Genomic DNA, 26886 nt, shown 5'->3' with positions numbered 1-26886 from the left:
ACATTTTCATCAGTACTGCAGAAAATACCATCAGCTAATGTGAAAATTAATATAAGAAGAAAATTATTTCCTTGTATAATCAATACGAGTTTTGATTTCAGTGAAAATGAAGAGTCAAATCCCAAGAGGACGTAAGCATCTACCATTGATTCATTGGGCCATTGATTCATTCTTTTTAGACCCTCTCAGGGCCTGGTATAGTAATAATGTCACTACATTGCTGTGCAGTCCTAAATGCAGTGTGCTAACAGTCTTCTTTCATCAGCAAGGTTTTCCATTGGATTTGTATTTCTTTCTTTCTTTCTAATCGAACATTTTTAGTCCTTCCAGTTCATTACTCAGTCAGGAACACTGTTATCTAGTGTATTTCCTCACTGTCTTCTATCTCTTCCTCTAGCATTTAAAGAAATAGTTACTGGTTCACTATAATCACTGACATTTTCTCTGCTTTCATTTGTTACTTTACCACTAGCTGTTTCCTCAATTTCATTATTATCAAATAGCTCTTCAGTGATACACTGCTGTTCCTCATCTTCATATAGATAATTTTATTTTCACATGCATCATCCTGAATTTCAACATCTTCAGTGCAGTCCTCAGAAGATGAGTCATTTGCAGCAGACAGATTTTCATTACTGGAGTCATCTTCAGAGTCAGGATGTGTTGGTCTATTCTCAGGGATGTTGTTTGCTCCTCTGTTCCTTTCATTAGATCTTGGAAGAGATGTGCTTGATGTACTGGCTTGGTCATTATCCAGATAATTAAAATCAAATGTACTTATTTTGTAGATTAAACAAGAACATTTTTTATTATGATTGTTTGTGTTTAAAGCTTCAAAAACATCTTAGTATAAATGTTGAACTTAATTTCACTGGCTATTTAAACATTTAAAGTAAGAAATAATTTCATTCAATAGATAAAACAATGTTAATTTTTAATAGGTTTGCTTCACTGAAATATATATGTTGACATAGCATAATTTTGCACAAAGCTGAGCAAGACACATGAAAGTGGAGGTTCTGGTAGCTTCTGTATAAAGACTGTCATTTTCACATGTTACTGGTAGAGGCCAGAGCTGGTAGAAGGTAAGAAAGGTAAGCGTGGCTGCAAGCTGTGTGTGGGTGACCTTTCTATCCTGAAGGCAGAGAGGAAAGGGCATGTATGTTATAAAGCAGAGCTGCCAGAGTCTCAGACTGTCCCAGCTCACCTGCCCAGACTAAGCAGGTCATATTGACTCCCTTCACAGTCCTTGAAGAGAACTTCCTGGAGGAATGTCTGCCTATATGTTGTGGGTGTTTGAGCAGAAGATGAATTTTTCTCCTGGGATTTTTCTCTCCATACACTGATGACTGGCTGAGACTAATGTCCAGTTTCTGAAGCTAGGTGAGAAGTATCCTTCCCAAAAGACATGTTGGTGAAGGTGTCTCGTGCTCATGCAGAAGTTCATTCCTACTTGCTTTTGAGGTGCGTGTTCTACGAATTCCTAGGAGGTCAGCTCTACCAACAGGTCACTGATGGTTATTTTTTAATATCTAAGTCACACCAAGCTTCCTCTGTGATTGACGTGCAGCACATAATACTTCTCTTGAAGTTTTGCTTTTTGTCAGTAACTCCACAGTGTTGTTTTAATTGCCAGTAACATGGAATTGGTTTTAATTCTCAAGTATTTAAAAATAAATTTAGTGAAAAATCAGTTACCTACTGGATAAGTTTTCCAATGTTCGCTGACTTCAAACACAGAGAACTCCACAGTGTGCTAAAACAAATGGCAAGCTCTTCAACTATAACTTCTGGAAAATGGCAATGTTTCTCTTAAATTCTATCTAATACTTTCTGGGGTTTTTACTTTTTAATTTTTTTTAAGATAGATTTGGAGGGATGAACCTCAAGGATCATCTGGTCCAAACTTTCTTGGCAAAACCACAGACATGTTGACTCCACATCCTGTCCAGCTGACTTTTAACAGTCTCTGATGTTGGAGAATCCACTACTTCCCTGCAGAAATTATTCCAATGGATTATTGTTGACATAGTGAAATTTTTTTCTCCTGTATGCAATCAGAATCTCCCCAGGAGTAACTTGTATCCATTAAGCCTTATTTTTTTTCATGTGTCTCCTTGTAAATAAGGAGTCTCCATATTTTCTTTAAGGGGTCAAGCTCCTGTGACAATTCACAAACCAACTCTTCCTTCACTGATGGTGGATTTGTATTTTCATCAATCTGGGTTTTTGTTCTGAGGGCCCAACAGTGCTGGTAAAGACAGAGGTGAAGAAAGAGATTGAGAACCTCTGTCCTTTCAGCATTATTGGTCACTAATTTTCCTCTCCTGGTTTATTGTTATTGTTGTTGCTTTTGTAGGCATTTCCAAATCTGGGGAAGTAGAGTTGACCTATGGAATTTTATTATGCATATCTGTAACACTGTTATGAAATTTGAATCAATATGTTCTGTAGTACTTAATTCCTATCAATGTCAGCTTCCCTAAAATCACTGTGCTTGTATTTTCTTGTACACATTGTGTCCTCCTGACTTAATATTTCTAATACTGTTTGTACAAGATGTTCTGTAGATGCAGCCTTATGGTGCTAATCATGCTTGGCTCATTCCCTTGAACTGAATCCAGAATAACCTCATTTTGCATTATGGTTATCCTCTTTGAAGAGTCCTTATATCCAATAGGGAGATTTTAAGTACTGAAGAGTGTGATCTAGTTAGGGCCATTCCCTCTTCATATTTTCACCTAAAGTAGGAAAGGAACTAAAACATTGTAAAGATTCAGTTAAGGGATGTGAATTGGTAGATGGCAATAAGTTTTGCCAACATTGGCCTATTATTTTTCTTTTGGACATCCTATTAATTTTTTGTCTTCTTTTAGTTCACAAAATTTCTTTTGTGCACTTTTAGGGCTTTCATTAAAAAAACAACAGATGCCAAAAATTAATCAATGAACGAACAAACAAACAAAAAACAACAAAAACCCAGCAGCTTTAGAATGTCTGGACTTGGAGTTAAAACAGGACAAAAGATCCTCCTGCACCCTTTGATGTACATTGCCATCCTGGAAATATATTATGGATTGTGAAAACAAGTTCTTCTGCCTTGAGGTTCCAATATGTATTTTGAAGAAGAATAGTCATTTCTGTGTTCAAATAGCAAGTTTTCTGTATATTTCTGAACCTCTCTTGAGTTTTTGCACACAATCTTGCTCTTCTGAAAAATAGATATTTAATTTTTCCTTCTCTATTTTGCTGTATAAATAGTCTGTATTATCTGATTATTTGTGGGCTGTATGTAAGTATATAAATGTAAAGATGGTGTCAGTGAGAGCAGTAACATAAAGAAATCATGCTCATGGCACTGACAGTGCTTGAGAATTCCCAGCAGATCTTTTGTTTTTGCTGTATCATCTTTTATAACACAACACAATACCCTTTTCTGAAAACAACGTAGAATTCCAGAAAATAAGGGGACATTGTCTTTGGAAATATGAAAAATTCAAACAGAATAATTTTGGACAATAATAAATTCTCTGGGAAAAGGCAAAAAAATTTCTAATTTGGTGAATAAAAGTGAAACAACAGCCAAGAAAAAAAGTTTTCAAAAATTGCTATTTTTATTATCTCTCATTTTTACATCAAACCATTACGATAAGAATTGTTTCTATTAAAAAAGAAAAATGAAAGAAGATTAAAAAAAGAGAGCTAAGAGGATAAAATATTGGAACATGAACCTATCGAGCCAAAATCATTTGCATAGCTCTAGTTACAAGTCAAAACTGAATCCTATCTCGTAGCAACTAGGAATTGTTTCCACATCGAAGTTGATCAAAGATATCTGAAGGTCACTTTTTCCCAATCTGGACAGTATATATGTCTCCAAAACACTCTGTTGGCATTGTCATACCAATCTGGCCAACCAATCTGGTCAAGGACTAAGCAAATACAAAGGCTTAGCTTTTGGCTTGGCTTGAGAGGTTGTTCTAGAGCAAGCCAGGGACATTTTGGCAGGTTAACATGACTGAGACATGCAAGATTCAGCTCCTAATTCTGTCATTTACTGCTAGTAGCATTTCAAATGTCCCAAAAGGCTAAACAAATTCGGAATATTCTTTCTTCTCTGCCTCTAAGAAAGGGTGGCCACAGCCAAAATAATACTGGAAATGCTTCCCAGTAAATTTTATTCCTGTGTATTATCCTTGAGAACAATCCAGTCAGAGTCTGGAAGGAGCTAGAGTATATGGCAACAGACAATCTGAAAAATCATGGGAAAAATTTTGAGCTTTTGTATTTGTCCCATTTTATTCACTGTCAGAGTAAATAATCTTTCTCTGGGTCAAAGCTGAATCTTGCAGGTGGACAGCATCGTTGTCTTCAGCTTTTCACTGGTTGGAGACACAAAGGAAATTCTCAAAAGGTAGGGCCTTGTTCTCAGGAAAGATTTTGGGCTCCAAACAGCCAATGCTCACAAATCTGAGATATTTTTCTATGCTGTGGGAAAAAGCAAAACTTTATTCTTACCTTCATGCCTAGTATTCATTGCTGCTTTGGGGACTAGAGACATAGTTCTAGGTAGGATTCTGTATATCGGGAGAGAGAAGGTGAAAAGCAGGAGGAATTTTGCGCCATGTGGTACTGCAAAAATTTTATCAGGTTGCTATTGATTATTTTGGTACAAGACCTCACAGCTACCCGACCAAGAATGAAATTCCATGTTCAGAAAGTGACATTGGAGTGGGACAAGGGGTGGAGAGGAGAAAGTAAGGAATGAAAGGGGTTGCTCTTTTTAATGAATATTCCTTCCTTATTGTTCTGCCACTGGCTTTGCTAAAGTAAAACATCTTTATGACCGGCAGAGCACTTGGGAGTCCTTGGATGAAGGCACTACGAGTGCAAGATATTCCAAGCAGATGACTTTGAGCATCTCCTTCATTATACTGTGAATCCATACCTCACTTGGGAAGGGAGCTGCTTTTTTTATGATTGGTGAGATGATTGATTTTCACCTGAGTTTGAAAATATCATACTTTTTTGGGAAGCGAAAAATAAAATACTTTCATGATGGTCTGCTGTAAAACATTGCAGCTATTTGCCATGATGTTGACTTTCAATAACTGAAAATTAAGGGTCTACTGAAATAATTTTGATCCCTAGTGATTTAGAGAGACCCAGTCTCACCATAATTCAGGGTCAACTTTTTGTCCCTGCATAGTTCCGTGATTTGCAAGCTGTTTCTGGCAGCCATCGTTGTCAAATCAATGATATTTCTTCTTCTCCTCCTAACTTTTTGGCCCTTTTCCCTCATAATTAACTTCTTCATCAGATTTACATGATTCAGGTCTACCTTTCTAAGGGATACATACTCCTGAATGAAAATACTGTGTCATGAGTATGTTTTTGACCCATTTCCTTGCCTGACGTGATTGTATTTCTTATATACAAAACTCAAATGGAAAATGCCTGTCCTCACAAATATTCCATTTTATTTCTCATTCTTAGGATATGAAAAGCAAAGCTAAACCTTCATATCCTGAAATTTTGGAGTAAATAGCATGTTAATAAGACTTCATAATGCAATTAACATTGTTCATGTACATAATTAAGTAGAAAAATACTCAGTTTTTAGGAATAAAGGAGGAAGACAGTAAGTTAATACTTCAGCTTGGATCAAAGTGTTTGGGAAACTGCAGCTAGCTTTAATCTTGTTGCATCTCTTTGTAACAAGAAAGTAGGCTGATGATCTTGTTAGAAATAACTGGTGTGCTCTAGTTACTGCTCTCTTCTGTCTCTCATGTAGTACCTAAGGCTACTCACTTCTTCAAGAGATTTTGTTTCAAAACGCTATAAAGAAAGAAAAGGTCAAAACTTTAACTTTCATTTTGACTTATAAATGCTCATATCCGTTGAGAGAATGTGGTCTAATCCACTGTAAAATAAATCTGATGATTCCACCTTAGGTGGTTCTCTTGAACAAAGCTTATCTCAGAGAAATCTTACTTCTGTAGTGTGTTTTGCCACCAAGCTGCTGCTCAACAGTTTTTATCATAGACACAGAACACAATAAAAACTCTGCAGAGATGGAGACCTTTGAGACCACCCCTCAGTGACTTAAAAACTTAAAAACTCTGCAGAGATGGAGACCTCTGAGACCACCCCTCAGTGACAAATTTGTTCATCTCAATCAGCACCATTTGGTACCTTACAACTTTCAGAAACAGTCCCACAAACTTAACAAGTAGGATGGTGTACCAAGATACAAAGCTGGATTGAGAGCCAGAAGCTTTAGCCTGTTTTTCATGCCTGGAGAAGTTAGCATGTGTGTTCTGTAACCTGAAAATAGGATGCTTATACTTTCACAGGAAATGTATGAACTAGAACTTTAACTTGTTCTCAGAGATGTGAAAAAATCTGTGTTCTGTCCAAATTATTTGAATTGCTATAAACCACTAGTATGAACCATGTCCCAGTTGTCCTAGGTGCTGGAAAAAATCTGAAGAAAAAGTTGGTGATGGATATATCATGTTTTGAATTTTAAACTATAAAACCACAGCAGATTGATACAGACAGATAAGGGAGTAGCAGGAGACTGTAAGTCAGTGTGATGAGAAGTGCTGCCAGCACTACCAACCTAACTGCTGCCAGGCAGAGGCCTTGCAGCAAATGGCTTTGAAGGTGGATGTTCATGGAAAGCTCCTAAGAATGAAAGGTAGCATGAAAGAAAGTGTTTGAGGATGCAGCAAATGAATCATGGGCATTGGCATTGTTCACCTGCTGGCGTTGGGAGCTGACACTCTGAAAAACAGAGGGAAAAGTAGTGTGAGGGCTAGACCATGAAGGGTCTGGGTGGTAAATGATGTACTTAGGAGAAAGATTTCTAAAGATTATGTGGTCTAAACAACAGTCTAGGAAAACGGAAGGCTTGCCTTTGTCACAAAATGCTACCATAATCAAAGACTGAGAGGATGAAACACTGAGCAAAACTTCCTAATTGTTTGAATATGTAAAAAAGACTATGTCTTTAAAAAGATACTCATAGAAGATCTACAAAATTTAATTGTGACTTCCACCAGAGAGATAAGTATGATATTTGCATATATACTAAAGTACTTCCCAGGGAAGATGAAAAGGAATAGCAAAGACAGAACAAGGATGCCTTAGTCCTGCTGACTAGAAATTTAGAAAATAGTGTTGAAAAGAAGAAAATCAGTTTTAGTGGCCAGACTTACTTGTGAGATGCAATGGCTAGGACTTAAATGCATAAACCTCATCACTGAATTTGCATTTTTGTATGAGATTTTCTTAAAGATAGGGTAGCAGGGGCCTGTAGGCCTTCATAACTGTTCTCCATTCCCAAAGTTAGAGGCTGAATGAGACACTGCAAAAAAAATTAAGAAACTCCAAAAACAAACAAAACCCCTCCCACAACTCCCCCCAAACAAACAAACAACAAAAGCCAACAAAACAAAAAATAAACAGAGAGACAACCAAAGAAGTAAGAAGACTGGGACAGCAAACTGGATGATCAAGGGAAGACTTGATTTGAAGATGGTTGAGAAGTAAACAAAGATTGAATGTGAACTTTGCTAGTGAGGAAGCTGAGGCAACAGGGAAAGGAGTTTCAGCAGAGGGCAGTTTTAGAGATGTAAAATGGATTAGAAAGAAAATTCTCGGTACTGACTGTAAGCACACTGTTCGGTGAGGTTAGAGATGAAGGGGAAGAGCGATGGCAAGCAGGGATGAGTGGGAGGCAGAGGGTGTGAGAAGTTTCAGCAGTGGTGATTACACTTTACAGAAGTTCAGTGGCAGTGTTAGATGTAGTCGAGTTTGGATAGCAACAATTCTTGTCACAGGAGGCTGAAACTGGCTTTGCTCTGTTAAGATCCTGATCCCACAGCAAACCCAAGTGAAATTCATTTGTCTAAGGTATATAGGATAGGCAGAATGGGTTTTCTAAACCAGATACTGGAATGTTCTAGCAATTCAGGAATAGTACTTTATACTTTCTCTTTAGTTTCACTCAAGTTTTTTTTTTTTTCAGAGCTTTATTGAGAATATTAGGCTTACTGGGATGATCTGTTCTAATCTTATTTATATTTCATTATAGATACACTCAAAATTCCTACTTCCCTTACAACAACTTAAAAATAAAATCTAAAAACTCCTATAAACCAGGAAGCACTTTTTCTCTTGCATAAAAAACAACAAAAAAATCCACCCAACTTAAAAAAACCCCACTATACTGAAATTACACAATTAGCAGCTTTCAGTTTGACATATTTCATACTTTGAGATGCTTCCTTGAATTATTTTTTAAAAAGACATTTTATATAACAAGTTAAAAATAAACCTTCGTGGTGCATTAGTAGCATGAACTGAGATTAGAACTTCAAAGACAATTGCAAATGTGCTGCAGTTACTGAGCATGTGACTCTTTGAGAACATTGGTCTGTAATATCAGAGTTAAATGTCAGAGCTCTGTATTTATCCCTGAATGGTATCGCTGGGCCCTGTTCAATGACACCAAGGCAACAATACTTCATTGTATCACTGTAAATACATTTGCCTTGTGGCTTTTTCCCCTCTGTTAAACAGACCTATTACGGTATGGTCAACGTGAAGTGTACAACAAATTAAAACTCCCATCTTCTTGCTGGGAACAAAATAATGAAGTAAGACATTGAGGCTGTGTTCAAGATAAGGGATTTGCTTGTTGAGTAACTGGCTTGATAAACTTTTGCCAAATATACACTGCCAAATAAAACCTAACACTGCTAAATATATATTAAAAAAAAAGATATCTATTTTTTCCAAAGTGTTTTTGAATATTCAAGAATGAAATATATGAGTGCATATTTTATTATCTAAGGGTCTTTGTTTTCTTCCCCTGTTCCCCCTCTCCCCTTTAGTATGGTCCTGGATTGCTTCTTTTTATCTGGGAACTCAAACTGCAGTTTCTACAGTGAACATAGATGAGAAATAGATGTGGCAATATTTTCTCAAAGTCAGCTCTTGGGAGATCAAATTTATGTAAATTGCTGCTTCTCTTGCTAAAGATTTCTGTCTCTGTAACATCCAAGTTCGATGTGCAAATCTTGGGAGTTGTAGGGTAAGGGTAAAAGCTGAGGAGCTACTTTTACTTCCTCCTTTTTAAAGAATTCCTTGATCTTCTCTTGGCACCCAAATATTGTTTATCTTCTTTCATTTGCCATTCCAGCCCACAAATTCCTTCACAGAGTTAGATTTTAGCAGAGGTTATTTAAGACCTTGACATTTCTGCTTTATCTGGTCAAAGGAACCCAGCTGGAGATGTTCCCAGGTAGGCAACTTCCCTGCTTTAAAATTGCTGCTCAACCTTCTTCTGCATTGTGTCACGAGAAGGGTCTGGACTCTGGGGCTAGGCAGAGCCACAGGCTGTGCAGCTTCATCATTCCATTTAGCACAGGCCCCACTCCAGGTGTTGGACAGTGGGTACAAGGCCATAGCCATGGTGCCTGTGCTCACGACACATGTTCTAAGTTACAATAAAAACTGAGCTTTCAAAAGTGTCATGGACACTGAGGAAAGGGGTCTGAGGAAATGAGATACATAAGATATTCTGTTTAAATATCATTCTACTTTTTTATAAGCTCCTTAAAATGTGGCTCTACATTGATAAAAATAATGGCAATGAGACATAAGACTTGCTGTTAAATGTCTAATTTCCATCCACTCCAACTGCATCTCACCTCCTTTCTCATTACTGATCTAAATACTTATCATACTAACCAACACAGGAGAGGAAGGGATGACATTGGTTCCTTGCCTTCCTGTGTAAACATGCAGCAAGGGCCAGGTGATCATCACTAATCTGTTCTTTCTTCATAGACTATTATTATTATTATTATTATTTATATTATTTTCTACTTAAGCTGGTGTTTGTGCACTGAGAATTAAAGACCATGCTTGCTGAAGATATAAATGCTGCTTCTGTATTACATTTGCAGTTTTTCTCACAAGTGGAAGTTCTGGATCTATAATTCTCTTAAGACCTAAAAACTGCATTGGCCACAGACAGTAAAGCATTTTGTCCTGCTGGTGCAGCCTATGTTTTTGGCCAGTGTCTGCTCCATTTCCCATAACAACGACTACATTGCCCCCTTGCCATCTCTGCACAGGCTGGCTTCTGTGTAAGATTTCTGACCTCACATTGACTGAAGAATAAGAAATTCTGCTCATTCTTCTTTCTGTGGATGCGATTTTATGATTCTGAAACTGCCCAAAATCTTCTGAAAAATGAAGTTCTAATTATGTTTAAGGAAGTTTGAAAATTAAATTGTACCAAAGAAGAAAACTATCACAATCCTTTTGCATTACTTGGTATTTTAATGTACCCAATTCTGAACAAAAAAGTAGGAAGCAGCAGAAAAATAAAATGTGTTTGCAGTTATCTGTGTAATGTAAGTAATATGTAACGTGTGGTGACACACCTTTTGGACTTATGTTTTGAAATCTTTATGCACAAATAACATGTTGCTTTAAAGCAATATGATGGCAAAATATGAGAAACGTGAATAATTGAGGCCAAGCTACAATTTTTCTAGGATAAAAGGGAATCATTGAGCCAGCTGGAAAGGGAGGAAAGCATTTTCCATGAGCTTTGCCAGATAGGCTGTAAGGAAGCTTTCCTCAGGCTGCACTAGGAGCCATGTATTTGTTAGAATATAAGATTTTTAGTATCTTCCATCAACCCTTTCCAATAATCATCTACACTGCCAACCATGGGTATTTAAAAAATCATGAATTGTGCCCCAAAAAAACTTGGAATGGACTTAAAAACTATAATTCATGGGATGGAAAACAGGGTTTAAGGATCTTACTGAGGTTCTAGTTTGTTTCATGATTCCCCATCCATTAGCTTTTTTAAAGGGTGTTGGATTTCATCAAAAGAAAATAAAAAATTGGATTTTTTTAATGATAATATGGCTTTATGAGAAAACCCTGGAGTTCTGGAGGCCATGGTGAAAAATGTGGGTTCTCTGGCACTAAAAAGGGGCCTGCATGTCTGACTCCTCTGTGGTCAAATCAGCTATTCCTTGAGTGGACAGCCCAGGGAAAGAGAACAAATAAAATTGTGAAAATGATGGGTAGAGAATGGCTGTTCATTTGGAGGGCATAAAATTTTCTATCGTTCTTCATTCACAAATTTTATAACTAGGTGAACAAGGGTTGAAGAGCTGGATGATCATGCTTCAGCATCTCCAATGCATTCAGACTTCTGCTACATAGTTTGAAGCAATCTAGCAGACAGTGAGTTATGTGAAAACTTATTGTCATGACAAAGACCATAAAAAATGGAAAATGAGACAATTAAAGAACCCGTGACAAATTTTATAACAAGTATAGAAAATAACACAAAGGTAATCCATTGTATTATCTTTTCAAGGTTCTTCTCACATGTTGTAAATAGGGTTTATAGTACTAGCTTTTTTTTTGCTACTTTGCCATCAATCACCCTGAGGCATTACTAAACTATTACTTATCTGCTGACAGGTAAAACGAAACTTTAGTGCTGATATTACTGAAGTTTTATTAGTAAGCATCAAGAGCTCAATAGTAACCAAAAGACAAAAAAGTAAACTTTGTTAAAATAATATGCTCAGATTTTTAGGTTGCTCACTTTTCTTTTGCTCTCATGGCAGTTTTTCTGCTTAAGTCATTTGAACTGACTGGAAAGGAAAGACAATGGACTCATGGCTGACAATTTTTCTTCTGTTGTGGCTTAGCTTTTGAGTAAGAATTTTGTTGTACTGGTACTTGATGTCTAGGGAAAATTCAGGCTTTGGACAACTACCCTTTTAAAAGAGGTAGATAATTTTTATACTTTTCTTTTAGCTTCCCAGTGTGCCCAAATTCTGGATTCAGGAAAATGTTACAGTACTGGACAATTAATGAGTTGAAATTGAAGTATCTTTATGTAATTCTTATCACTAAATCAACAGATTTCTGCATGAATCCCATTTCCTTTTTCATGTCAACTTTGACAGCAGTTACAAAGAAGATAGCATTATTATTATTATAAAGGTGGGTATTGCAGAGAACATCAGCAGTTTAAATAGCACCACCAAGTCAAAAAGAGCCCTGAAACTGTGAATTGTACTAAAGACATTGTACTAAATATTTGAAATGGCTAAATTGTTAATTATAACCATCTAGGTTATCTGTTGGTAAAGGTCCTCTCAAAAAGTATCTTTTCCAATCTTCTCATCTTGTTCAGCACAAAATTAAGCTGGAAGAATTTCACCATAGTCTGTCTCTGCAAGCATAAATTTTAAATATATTGAAGCTTTATTTTTGCTTCATATTTTTCTTTGAATAGAGAAGACCAAAAATCAATCATATATCTGGGATTTAGCTGCTTCAAATAGAGGTCAACTGAAGAAGAGCTGGCTTGGTATTAAAGATAATCTACAATGTCAAGGTAAATGTTTAAAGCAAGCAGTTTTTAAAATACTGATTTTAATAAGATGTGTGACCCTGATGCCTGTTATTTAGTCTTGCACATCTTGCTAACATTAGCTTTTCTAGACTTGGCTTGCAGAGAAGTGACCATCATTTGCTTCAGCAGCAGATGTATGTATTAAACTTCTTCATACAGCAGTTTCTCAGCTTACAAAAATTCTATTTGCCAGCTTGTTCCAATGACAGGCTCTGCCTGCTATCCCATCTAACTGAAAATTAAAATTATTTTACTGTGGACTAGAATGGATTTCATTCTAGAAGTCTAGTTTTTAACAAATCTAGTTGTTCCTTTGTAGTTTACTACTGATATGATAGATTACAATGTTATATAATTACAACAATGCCTTTTTTTACCTTTGACATCTGATACTTCTAAAAGCATCTAAAGGAAACACATAGATTTCATAGATAACACTGAATTGAGATGGCATGTGAAAATCAGAATGATACAGATGATAAAGAATGTTATAGTGGTTCAAGCATCATCAGGAAATAAAATTAAATGAATCTTGAAAAAATATTTTGAAATATGAAAAGAAATAATCTAGAGTGGATGGATAAGAAGACAGTTTGGATAAATTTTTAAGATTCTGAAAATCTTCTGTGGGAGGTTTGCCACAAATCAAACATTTAATCAACTCAGTTGATACTTAGCCCTTGGCAAACAATATGCAAGGAAATCAAGGGATGGTAGATGGCAATAAATTAAGTATGAAATTGTTTGAAAATTTTGCTTTTGTATGCAAGTTGGTATGTTGGATGTGTAAACATCTGCATTAAAGAATCCAATAAAAAAAAGCATATTCTGGAGTTTGTATCTCATTGTTTTAGCTTCTCTTCAGCTACATCATTCATTTTCAACATGCACTTTTTTATGATTCACGGAGTCAAGGGTGACACTGGAGTTAGTTTGGAGATGCTGAGCACAGCAGTGTGAGGAGAACTGCCCACACTTTGTGATCAGTCCTTCCTGTCAAACACTTGCAGCGCATTTTGGAGTCAATACCAGTCTGCTGTGTGGTTTGCTTTGTGTGCTTTTCCTGATGGAGGACTGTGGTTTCTATCCACAGAACATCAGCACTCCCACCCAACCTGGTGTCACCTGAAAACTGACTGAAGGTACACTCTATCCCCTCATCCATAGGGTGGATAAAGTTATTAAACAGGACTGGCCCCAGTAAGTGAGCCTTGAGGAACACCACTAGTGACCAGTTGCCAGCTGGATGTGGCTGCATTCCCAGCACCCTGGGTTATCCAGACAGTTTTTACTATCCATAGTGCCATGAAAGAAGCACAGCATCAAAGGTATACTTACCTGTAGGATACTCTAAGCAGAAACTGCATCCATGAATATAAAGGACTGGAAATTTTCCTAAATTTTTGTTTTTGCTTTTCCTAGAAACTTTAGAGGGAGAAAGGCCTGGTATGATTGTAAGACAAAAAATGTTTTCATCTGATTGTGCTGGGCAGAGATAAAACTAGAAGTTTCTTTAAATAACCTTTCTTTTTACCTATGGCTTAAATTATTTTAGGATTCATTCTATTAAAAATAACTAGATTATAAACATAGAAACATAGTGAGATTTACAGTCACGTTGTAGAGAGCACAGGCAAGCCAGGGTTGCCTGTCATGACTAGAACATATATTAACAGGTTGCTTACATCCTCGGGCTGAGGAAGAATTTAGTAAACATTAGTTTTTTGCATTTTTTTTCTGTAAAAGAAAAAGTAAATAGTTGTTTGTAACAAAACCACATTTACATCATAGTCTCCATAGCAAAAGGACTGAGGTGGTCTAGCAGCCTGTAGCAGATATAGTCTAGAACAGTTGTGTTTGCTCAGCAAGCAGGAATGGCTAGTAGTGATCACATGCAGTAGAAATAACTATTTAAAATGGCATAGATACCTAACAAAGTTACAGAACTCACTGAAGTGTATTCTCTGACTGCTTGTTTTTGCAAAAGGGCTTGAGCCAGTGCCAGTTTTTTTTTTTTTAAGCTTTCACTCTGACCCTGAAACTGAAACTGCTGAACTGACTGTGTAAAACTTTTGTGAAAGACACTCCCAGCTAATGACAGTGGGCAGAATAGGTAGGATGTTCCTCTGTCAAAGAAGGTCATGGGGTTAAGGTGCGGATTAGAATTTCGATTCCTTGAAAAATTACTTAGCTACCAAGCTATTGGGTTATTTTCTGTGATTAGTAATTTTCTTTGAGAAAGAGGAGACATTCCAAAATGGTTAAATACTGAATTTTAACAGCTAAAAGGGACATTTTCTATCTTCTTTTACCTGACTAGAATAAGGATTTATTTCCTTAGATCTAAAAATAAAATAATGTTTGGGCAATTTTTATCATAAATCATTTGATTCAGCATAGTAATTAACAAGAAATGCTTTCGCAGGGTGGTTCAAATAATCTGCTTCATATTGAAGGTCTAAATAAGAAATATACATAGGAAGATCACCGTCTATAAGAAATTAAGTTTTGAAAGTGAAAATTTAATGTGTTGCTTGGGGCATAACATCCTGAAATAACTACAGGATTCAGAAGCAGCTCAAACTTAATGTCTCATGTTAGGGCCATGAAGAGATTTAAGTGTGTCTTGTGTGTTTTTTTGACAAGTCAGAAGTATATCAACTGTGTGCCACAGCAGGGTCATATTAGAGACACCAGGAGCCTAACCCATGGAATGATTTGAGGTCCCCACCTGTAGAAATGAAAATGCATAAATGTCATAACTCTTCCTGTGCTCTGCAGCTACAGCAGCTCCACTGCCACTACTCACTCTGCCATTTGCTGTCTGATATATCTAATCTGCCTCAACTGTCCAGTCTCTTGCTATGATTCATTTCCTCAATACGTGTTTGTCCTCACACACAATGTTGCTACTTTACATGTAGAAGCAGCTCTTTCCCCTACTGAGATACAAATATTGGAAAGTCTGACGTGTAAAAGTTATATTCTGAAATACGGAAATTAATCAGTATATTCTGTACTCGTAAGAACAGTCAGGATTTTACACATCATAAATGTATAGAGGGCTTCTGTTTATTTCACCCTGTTTGGACATCTATGGTTTTCATTTTTTCTAACAGTTTTATATCATGTCTCAACATTGGCTTCAATCATGGATTGAATTTTCTTTGCCTTCAGATTCTACTTGCATATGCTTGTTTTCCTCCTTTTTCCCTTATTATCCACTTTTGCTGTTCCAAATATTGTTTCCTTTATAGGTCTGAAAAATGTTTATTTTCTTTATAGCACAACTTTTGTGGCAATCAAGGCTTCTTAACCATCAGGTTCCTATATTCAAGCTCTTATGAGCAAAACTTCATTTGCATACCTGTTACTTAGCAAGAAAAATGAAGAAAGTAAAAGAGTAAGATTTCAGCACTTAGGAATCTGGATTAAAACTGAAATTTTCAGCTTAAAGAAGGTATATTCCTGAAGTTTGTAAAGAAAGTTGAGAGATATATTTAGACTAAGTTGTCCTTGTACCTAATCATCTAGAATGGAATTGCTCACTCAGACCATATTGCAATGCCTTCCAACAAAGCTGCCCAAGACTTCTTCCAGCAGAAAGCTAAGTCCACTGGAAAAGAAAGGAAAAAAATATATAAACTCATGTCTTGCCTTCATATAGGTTTAGAATATGGCTGGGAGATAGACTTCTCACAGATTTCACTTTATACTTAGCCAAAATGTGAACACCTATACACTCAAATAAAATTCTTGCTGTCATCTTCACTGCCACCGCCACTGTGTCACCCATGCCTCCCAACCTTCCAATTACCCCCATACCTAGCACTTGTCCTAAACATCTTTATCCACATCTCCTGACATTGAAATCTCCTTTATTTCAAATGAGTTTAAAATTCAAATGGCTTCTTAATAGATGCTAGTGAAATGCAATATTGCCACCATTTGTCTTTGATAAAACACCATTTGTCATTATTGCTAAAGCCTCTGTTCCTCCTCCCCAAAGTCGGCTGACAGGAAGGAGGTGTTACTGCTGCCTTTGATTCTGTCACATGTGTTTTGCTTTGCCTTTTTTTTTTTAGTTTTCCCATCTTTAGGGCTTGCTTAGATGATATTTGAGGGTGTCAGTTCCTCAGCAGAGGAAGTTCTGTCCTTCTACTTCATCCATCCTCAAAGGTGTTGACAACAGGAAAGTAGAATCCATCCCTTCTCTGCTCATGCTTTGCCCTTCACAAAACACAGAGCAGGAGCAGCACAATACATTTAATATTGTTCAGAATTTTAATGCTGCCCTCAGATGTGAGAAATTCAGTTCCTCTATTACCTTTCCTCCCAAGAACTGTTCGCTACAAAAATTTAGACATGGCAAGAAGAAGAGAGGAGTTCATTGACTTGCTTTGTCTCCCCAGCTACCAGAGCTGTTTGTGGGTTTTTTTAGTCTGCTTTTACAAAGGAAAGCATAGGATCACTCACAAATAGTAACTTAGACGCTGCAGTAGCAACTGCCTTAGAAAACCCATTTGCTAATGCCAAATTGAGAAGACTTTCTTAAATTAAGTTAGGGCCTCAGGTGTCTAGCCTTCTCCTCTCCTCAAGAGAAGTAGCCCATAGAACCATTTTGTGAATTTATCTTGAGAACACTGGCTGAAGGAATTTTAGCAAAGATTTATTGTTTTATAGAGAAGGGTTTCTGACTGAAGTACTTTGAGTAGAAAAATGAAGCATTCCTGAGCAGACATAAAGAAAACATAGAAGACTGGGAGTTTAAAAGAGCAATTTTTCCATTTTCTCAGATACTGTTTTCAGCATAAAACCACTTTTGAAAGATGAGAATCCAGGCAGTGTTTGGGAGAGCTCAGAACAGTCAGCTCAGGACCTGCATAAGTATTCTGTATTTGCTACCAGCACATGTCTGGAGAGCTTGGAATTTGGTCCTTTATTCAAGTATGTTTTTTCTAGTGATCTGCCAATTGATGTTAAAAAAATTGCTCCCACCAGTTTCACTGAGTGATGGATTGACACCTGAGATCTCTGCATGGTTGTGCAGGCTGGTGCTGACTAGTTGTGTGTCTGTTAAATTTTTTTTTTACTCATCCAACCTTGCCACACAAAGAGTGTTGGTAAGCCACATAATGGAAAGCATGTAAAACCAGGTTTTAGTTAGAATATAGCCCTTGTGGGTGCATAATTGTACTTTCCTTGCTCAAGTACTGCATTAGAAACAATATTCAGTATAAAGTGATCATATAGATAGCCTGATTGTAAAGAAAGATTAATACAAAAGGCAAGAAGTCTGCAATAAAACCTCCTAACTTAAATCATCTCCATTTGTGTACAAGCATTCATATTTAGCAACAGTCCCAAGGCTGAGATTAAAGCTGTTTGGTAGGTTACTTCAAGGCCTTTTTATTGCTAAATCTTATTATGTCTCTAAAATGTAGAAATTAATCACCTGTCATCAAAGCTACAGTGGATTATTGACTTCTAAATGTCTCTAAGAAGTGATTCATGACAGAATGAAACAGGAGACTGAACTAGCACTGAAATTCTTTTTGCATGTGATAAAAAGGGTCTATTAAAAGTGTTTGAACAAATGCTGGCTATTAGGTAATCATCACAAAGGATTTTGTTATCAAAACGTGGTGCTCCTTGAATAACCTTATTCAGTTACATAGATTTGCAACACCAATCCCCTAATGGGGAACATATCTGGAGAATTTAGATTGTTCATCTAAGAAGCCTGACATTAGCTAAATTGCAGCAGGATATTTTGATCTACCTACAAGACAATGATGGTGGAATATTGTTTGCATGTACTCACAGGTATTTTAACCCAAAATCACGTGGGTATTCTAATTAAGAATCTTTGGGTTGTGACAGGAAAATTTCTTATGATTTGGATATTTTGCTGTATATGCAATGTCATTTTTTCTTTGAAACATGTCAAAAAATGCCATGAGGATATACTGCTGAGGGGAAGAGAAGTCAAAGTGAGTTCCTTAAGAATTTATAATGGCTCTCATTCAGTTATAGCTATCATGCAGCTGGAAAGTGACTGTGTGATATGGTCCAGGAATGCAAGCTGCACTGGCTGGGACTTCTTGGAGAAGCCTAGATATTCCTGACTGCTCCTGACAAGCCTGTGTGCATCCTACTAGGAGGTACTGATGAAAATTAGAAGGCAAGTACTCAATAAAAGTGTGTTGATGTGCATTTCATTTTCAGGGAAATGTTAAAATTATTTTCTAAGAAAATCAAGATGCAGAACATAGAGACTTCGAAAAGATATTCTAGATGTTCTCCTTATGTTAGAAGGCCAGGTTTACAACAAACAACAAAAATCAAACATCTTTGGAAAGGTAATTTCATAATGTCTTTTCATAAGTTACACAGTGAGACAGCAGAGAGGGCCTCAGTTTTCTTCTTTTAACAGGCAGGGGCACAGGCTGAAGTGTATTTCCTCCCTAGAATTTCAGAGCATGTGCTCTCACTGCAACTCTGCATGCTGGCACCAAGTATACTCGTGTTTATCTGTTGCTTACAGGCTTTATAAGACAGATCCACTTAATTTCCACTTAGAGTCACTTTTTTGTCTAATATAAGTTGGAGGAATATGAAGGAAAGATGTTTAGAAGACTGACAGTTATGCTTTTAGGTGTGAAACGGGGGGAAAGAGAGATTATAATTGCAAAAAAAAAAAAAAAAAAGAGAAACACCAGTTTTCCTAATCCATGTACATACCCAGAATGTCTCTCTAGCTGTTTAGTACCCTTCATCAGAAGCTGCTGGACATGTCTTAGCTGCTGAAGTCAACTGTCTTGAGTTCCCACAGTCATCCTGCCATGTGATGGCTTCCACTGGGCTCAGAAACTGCATCTTCCTCTATCTCTGCTTCTATTTTTCACATTGATTTTTACAGAAAAATGGTGACATTGATTTGGATAAAAATGGAAATGCTTTTGATAGCACCATGTGGTGGCAGGCAATTTGAGCACTTAAAATGATTACTCTCATTCAATCTAACCTTCTCAGAAGGGGATTTGTGTGTGCATGTGTCTGTGTTTGCCTGCTTCCTATGTGCTATGAAAGCCTTTTATAAGCCTTGCAGCGCGTACAGGGTTTTCTGCCTTTGCTCTTTACCAGAGAACTGCCTCTGTCCTCACTGTTGTAACTGGGTAGTTCATTTTGAACTCCTATGGCTTGTTGTGACTAGGAGTGTTACATGAGACCTTAGATGAACATGTATGCTGTGCATGTGCACTGTGTGCCCATGGTCCCTACTGAGATACCTCTATTGGTACAGAGGACAGAAATAACTTGCTCCAGAAGTCACGTGGACATGCCAGTGTGAGTGAAAGTTTCTATTCTTGTTCCTGTCCCCCTCAATTGTAACTGGCATTACTCTGTTTGTAGTTAAACAGGGCAGGGTATGCTCCTCCTCACACTCCTTACTTGGGCTGAACCATCCTGCTGCTTTGTGTTAGTGGTGTGTCGTGAGACAAACTCAGCACCACACACCTGTGGAGCTGTCCAGAGGGCTGTTGCACCTCAGTGTGCACAAGCACATGGGGTTACTCACCTGGACACACAGCTTTGCAGTTTCCTTGATGAGCTTCATGAGATTTTTGTTGGTCCAGTTGTCAAATTTCTCAAAGTGCCTCTGGATCAGAGCTCAGCCATTCATTTGTGTCAGCCATCCTCTTTAAATTCTGTGTTGTCTGAAGATTTGCTGAGGATGCAATCTGTGTCATCATCCATGTTGTTAATGAAGATGTTGAAAAATATGAGCCCCTGTACTGACCCCTGGGGTACTGTACTTGTTACTGGACAGCAGCCATATGTTGAATCATTGATCACTACCCTTTGGGTATGCCAGTACAGCTGATTTTCCTGACAGTCCAGTCCACTCAACATTGCTATTAACATAGAAAAACCTATCCTTTGGGGATAGGAATTTTTTCCTTTCCTTTTAGAATAGAGAACAATGGAGAAATATCGACTATTTAAAATGTGGCAGGTGCGGCCAGTGATGAAACCAGAATCCATGAGAGTCTCATACTGTGTTCAGTACATTTTGGGTTAATTTTTGAGCCAAGTAACACTGTCACATCAAAGTGACTATGAATTATCTCCTTTTAGTTTTAATTTTGTTTAAAAAAAAACATGTATTATCTGTCAATACGGTAGCCTTGTTTGTTTATATATTTTTTACTAGAACCTGTGGTCCATTTAAGGTCAGTAGAAGCTTGTCTGAATTCCTAGGGATGTTGCTAGGTAGTCCTAACATATTTGTCATGGTATTTGCAAACACCTTGTGGCAATGCTGTAGAAGATTAGGCAAAACCAAGAGTTAATAAGATTCAGATGTGACTGATGTAGACATCATAGTTATCATCCGACTAATATCTGTGGCAAATCTGAGAAATAATTTTTCTAGAAATACAGCCCTTTACCATTTGAAGTAAAACACTCTACTGCTGTCTGAAAAGCCTCACAGTGATGTTTCCAACTTCTTGTGCGCTTTTAGGAATGAAAACAGAAGGATTATTTTCTTATTTTGAATTGTATTCTATTTTTCTCTTAGGAATTTGTTACTGCATATCTTATGATTTTTAATTTTCACTTGACCTTAACTTTTAATCAAAATATTGCTGAAGAAATTTTTCAGCATTAAAGTGGAGGTGGGAATTCAATACTGGCCTATTATTGAAGAACACTGGCTTTGTCTCTGCCAGAGACTGTAGGATGAGCATGTAGCTTAGAAAATTCAGAGATGCAGAGACCTTGTTACCTCCAGGTGTCTTAAGGCCTTTTAGGGTCTTCTGTAGGTTTTCCATTCTGATAGGCACAAGCTTTCCTGGCTTTTTATCCCTCTTTCCTGTAGATGCCAAAAAAAAATGAAGGAAGAAGTGGAAAATAAGAACACATAAACTCCTTGCTAGTGCTCTCTCAGCTTGTCTTCAATGGCACGCCTATGAGACAGGGAAAAAAACCCAGCAATTGGAGGAAGGACTTAGGAAGAGAGAATGAGGATGATTACAACAGAGTGGGTGACTCCTTGCTGATGTATTCATCTTTGGTTGGAGGTATGCATGTGTGTGTTTGTCTGTCAGGGAAATTGGACATGTCTGCTTCCCTAAAACACCAGGAGCATGATTACACTTAAAACTGCCTGTGCTGAGAATAGCAGGAAATCTCTTTTCAGTGTTTCATGTGAAAATGGGGAGTGAAAGCTCTTTGTGCTCTAGTCTGTAACACAAATACTATTGTTAAAGAGTGTATGAAAAAATGGGACAAGTGATGACATTTTTTTGAAATTACATGTTTGGAACTAATTGGTTTTCAGAAGATTCTTGAAAAGTACTTTCTTTGTGGAATACTTTCAGTACTTTCAGATTCACAGACACACTGTGACTAGCTGGGTTGCTCTTCAGAGTAAATCTAAACAGAGCTTCACTAAATTCCAGACTTTATTCGGAAACCAGATTCCTTATTATCAATGAGAGAAGGTAGGCACTGAAGAGAGTCTTTCACTACTTTCCTTGGCCAAAGTAGCTACACTCCTGTGTAACATGAGAAAACCTCTTTGACCCTGTCTATATGAAAGAAGCATCATCTTTGTATCATGGGGAATATTGAAAGCATACGTTTTCCCTCTAATCTTAAAATGGCAGCCAGGAAAAGAGTTTAGATGAAAGCCTCTAAATCACAGTGATCCGTCCCTAATTACAATGTTCCTCAGTCTGGCTACAGCACCTTTGAAAAGGGGATCTGCTGACAAGTGCAGCACAAAGGTGCAGTTCAATAATGGCTTTCCTGAATGGATCAAATGGTCTTAGGCTGGTGTAAAATATGTACAAGTGAGATCATAATGAGGTTCATTAAATTAACTAATAGCTACCCTAACATCTCATAGTCTCATGGCATCTGGCACTTAGATACATGTTTTATTAGATAAGTCAAGAATGAGGATGTGTTTTTCTGTTTACTCACAGTTCAGTAGTTCAAAGAAGAATTTCTGGGAATGTGTTGTATATATTTGTGCCCCTTGAGACACATTCTCTTTTGTTTCCCCTACACTGATCCATTATACCATCTCTGATGTCAGATGACTTTCTTGTACAGCAGTGTTCTCTGCTGAGCACTGGATTTATGGAGAGCAAAATTTGGGGCGCTCATTCTCACATTTTCTGCTTTACTTGTTTTCAAGTGAGCTTCTTGCTTCACTTTTGGTGGCACAGTTGGCGATCCCTGAATCCTTCTGCAGAGCTACATTTTCTCTAGTAGCATATGGCTATCTAACAGGTATAGCAGACACTGTACAAATGAGAATTTGCCTTTGGGTCTTCTGTGAATCTGGCTGTTGCATTTTTTACTAATTTGCTATTTTAGACTTGGGATTTTTTCTTTTTTTTTTTTTTTTTTTTTTTTTTTTTTTTTTTTTTTTTTTTTTTAAGTCATCTTAATCCAGCACATTTCTGATGTGTCTGAACAAGTTTAAAAGACTGTTGCAAACCGAAACCCCCCTATGTACAACTTCATGATTCTAGCTCCTCTTCCTACTCCTCCCTCTCTACTATCATGTTGTTCTGGTTCATGAAACCCTTTTAGCAGTGGCAATACCTTTTCCTTGTCTCCTGTGAAGCTTGTCTCCTTTCTAAGCTCCTTCCTTTCATGACTGATATGTGTAAGGTACCTGCCTCTCCTTAAGGCTTGATCACCATCTGGATGCCACCTATTTGCCCTGTCTCCAGCTTCTTTAGGGCAGGAAGCATGGGGAAGACCCTGAGCATCTCACCAAGACCTTAGAGGAGCCATTAACTTTGCTGAAAAGGATAAAGAGGGTGGGCTAAGGAGTATTTTGCATTGCTAGACGGATGCCAAGTAACCAGTGAATCTGACCCACTGTGTTTATGCACGCAGTCAGCATCAGGCACACTACTGAGAATTAACAGACAATAAAATAAAGGATGTGTTAAAAACACCTATGACAAATTCAAAAGAAGAATTGAAATACAGGGTGAGTGTAAAGGTGAAGTGTTGGTGAAAGTCTTAAATCTCAAGCTGACCTTTTTTTTCACCCGCAGGACTTGCTGCTGCAACTTCTGTACTGTTTGGTGGTTGCTTTAATTTACATGCCTAAAGACATGAAAGATGTAAAACCTGTAAAAATACAGTGTTTGGCTGCTTAAATTAAGTTTATGAGTTTTTCTTAAGCCTGCCAAACAACTTAAATATTTCATGGCTTTCACAGGCTACAGTTCTAATATTTATAACTCTTGTGTGCAGATTTCAAAAATTATAATTACAACTCCCAGGATCCCAGATATAGCAGATGTTCAATATTTTGTACGATGTTGGCAGAAATGCTTTTCATGCTCTTTTTGATCTCAGTACCCCATGTATTGTATCTGCTACAACAAGCTGTTGATAAGAGAGTTTATTGTTATTTCCCTGTAAAAGACTCTGTAGGGCAGATTCAGGATGGCATATAAAGGAGAATGAATGAGGATTCAGCCCTAATGAATAATGAGGAACCCTGTGCAGCACATTCTTTCAAATGGCGCCCTAGTAAATGTGATATAAGATGTCTCTCGTCTCATGGATCCACATAGGACCTTTGGAGTTTGTGTGACCCTTTCATTTTAGGCTACACACCCTTGCTCCATTTGCCTGTATTGATGGATCATGGCATTTCTCATTCTCTCTTGTATATTCACCCCCATGGTGCCTGTGTTCCCTCTATGAGAGTTCAAGAATAGCCTTATTGGAGTCAGATGCCAAAGTCCATATATATGCTTTAATCAGAGAGTTGATGTGTGAGATAAAATTGTGGTACTGAGTAGGACTTCTCAAATGATCTGCTTGCATGAGAAGAAGAGAAATGGGCTTTAAGCAGCTGGGCTTGTCTGAGGTCTTGCCATGTTTTAGTTATATTGTATGCCCTATTACTGTAATTGGGCTTTTTTTCTTACAGTGATACTGGGTACTCAGTTAAAAAGTTAAACTTCACTGTCGTTCAAATGATTGTCCCAAATTTACAACACCATAACTGTAATCATACTCTACCCTTTAACAGACAGATTTTAATGCAGTCCACAAAGGTCAAAAAGGAAAAAAAAAAAAAAAAAAAAAAGAAAAAAAAAGAAAAAAGAATATCACATTAGTAGGTTAATACAATATCCCACAGTATTACTGTAAATGCTTAACAGTAGAAAATAGTAGAGGTCATTATATAAATCAAATGATGTAAATTTAATTATAAAATTATTCATTTAGGTCACAGTTAGAAATGTGCAGAAGACATTAAATTTCACACCATTTTTTAAGAATTGCTTATAAAAAACTCAAATTAGTACCTGGCATCTGATTTTCAGTATTAACTTACAAATACCTATATGAATATAAAAGTTAGATTGGAAACATAATAAATTCTGAAAAACATATCATTCCGGGATGTACTGACCTCTTCTATTATACATGTCTATAGTACAACCGTAAGAAAGATAATATACAATATTTTCAGAAATTATTTGTTCTGAAGCTTGTTTGTTTGTTGTTTCTTCTAGTTGTGCACACAATGAAATAGTCAAAAAATGTGAAATGTTGCCAATTTCTATTTACAAACAAGGAATCCAACAGAATTGAAATATAAAACACATCCAATGTAGAAAACGCTGACGGCAGCTGAGATTGTCTGGATCAGAAGATAGTAAGTAAATGCTGTGTTCAAATTGGTAACTTCAGATCTGATAAAATTACTCCGGACAGCAATCAACTGTAGGAGATTGTTGGGCAGTTTTAACACACAGATCATTTTGTGAGTTTGAACATCACTACTCAGATAGTGCTAATAGATTTAAAGTTGTATTATTTTGGGACTATTTTAGGGCAATATTTTATATTCTAAATGTAACTTGAGTTTAAAAGAGTGGTTGCGGATATCCAAGGAAGTTAACTCACACACGTTGTACTTGTCTGTTTATGGGGAAATGTAAAAATCAACACCGAATCATGGAACTGGATGTCGGGAATGATTGCAACACTTTTTAGCATGCTAGTCCAACACCCTTTCTCTGATTTTCCTTTCTCAAAACCATCTCTTTAATTCTCATGGAGGTTAAGTCCATTTACCATCTTTCAAGTTAGAAATAGGTGCTTCTTTTGCATCTCCATGGTACAAAAGTGTCTTAAACACAGACTTAAACTTCAGTGTTTGCTTTGGCACAGTTTCAGTAATTTTAGTTCTGTGGTTTTTGTATCCAGTATTTGCAAACTGAAAAGGTAACTTGTCTTCTGAACTTGGTTCTTCTGCCAGCTCTAGGTGAAAAAAGCATTCTTGACTCTGTGTCTCTTCAGGAGATACATTACCACCCAGAACTGATGCAGAGGAGTTACTTAAAAAGCTGTAAAATTAACAACATAGCCATGGGCAGTGGACTGAAAATGCTAATTAATGTCTCATCGTGGACTGTGGGATGAGGCAAGATTCATTACATCCTGGCTCTGCCACTTAGTTCAGTTCTTAAGATTTTGTCTTTTAATATAACTGGACCAACATTTCTGACTGAATTTAGTTGAATTTGAATTAGTCTGTTCAGAGAACATTTTCACATACTTCTGTGGGGATTAAATGCCTTGCAAAGGCCTCTAATTTTCCCTGGACAAAGTTGTTATTTATGAGCATCATTAAACCCATGCTTCACTCTAGCAAATCTTATTGTTTCTACTTTCATCTTTGTCCAATACTAAGTTACGATTTTCAGTTAATTATTGTACCAGGCCTGAGTTTGCTGGGCTGCTCTTTGCCCAGAAGTGAGTTTTTCTGGGATGCCAAACAGAAAGAGTTCAGATATCTTAAAATACCCAGATAGTGGGGGCAGGGGAGGGGGGGTACTATAATAGTTTAACATTTCATCTAGGATAAAGTCTTGCAGTATCTGTAGACTGATGTCTTCTGTTAGTAAAAGATTTTGAGGAGCTGATGTTTGGAAAGGAACAAGTCACACTTTGTTGCTTTTTATTATCTTCAAAACTTATTTCTTGCTTTTTACTACAAATGCTTTGTTAGTAAACATGTGTGGTGTCTGGGGAAGTTTTTAAATTCTGCTGCATGTTTGACTACTGAAAAATGTACAGACATGAAGAATGCAGCTTCAGGATTGTGAGGGGAAAATGTACAGACATGAAGAATGCAGCTTCAGGATTGTGAGGGGAGGCTCTTCCTTGTACTTGCTCTTGAAAGGACCACCTGAAATAAAGCAGACTCCGTGTTTCAATGGAGCAAACAACTGAAAATGCAGAGGCATTCCTGCCTCCCAAAATGTTGTAAACATACATGCATCTCTTAATGTTTATGAGGTTTTCTGACACCTTTTAGATGTGTTATAAAACCAAATCCAATCAAGGAA

Source organism: Sylvia atricapilla, chromosome 2, assembly GCF_009819655.1.
Source record: "Sylvia atricapilla isolate bSylAtr1 chromosome 2, bSylAtr1.pri, whole genome shotgun sequence".
Classification (NCBI taxonomy): Eukaryota; Metazoa; Chordata; class Aves; order Passeriformes; family Sylviidae; genus Sylvia; species Sylvia atricapilla.
The sequence above is the reverse complement of the archived record's forward strand: the minus strand, read 5'-3'. Positions refer to the sequence as shown.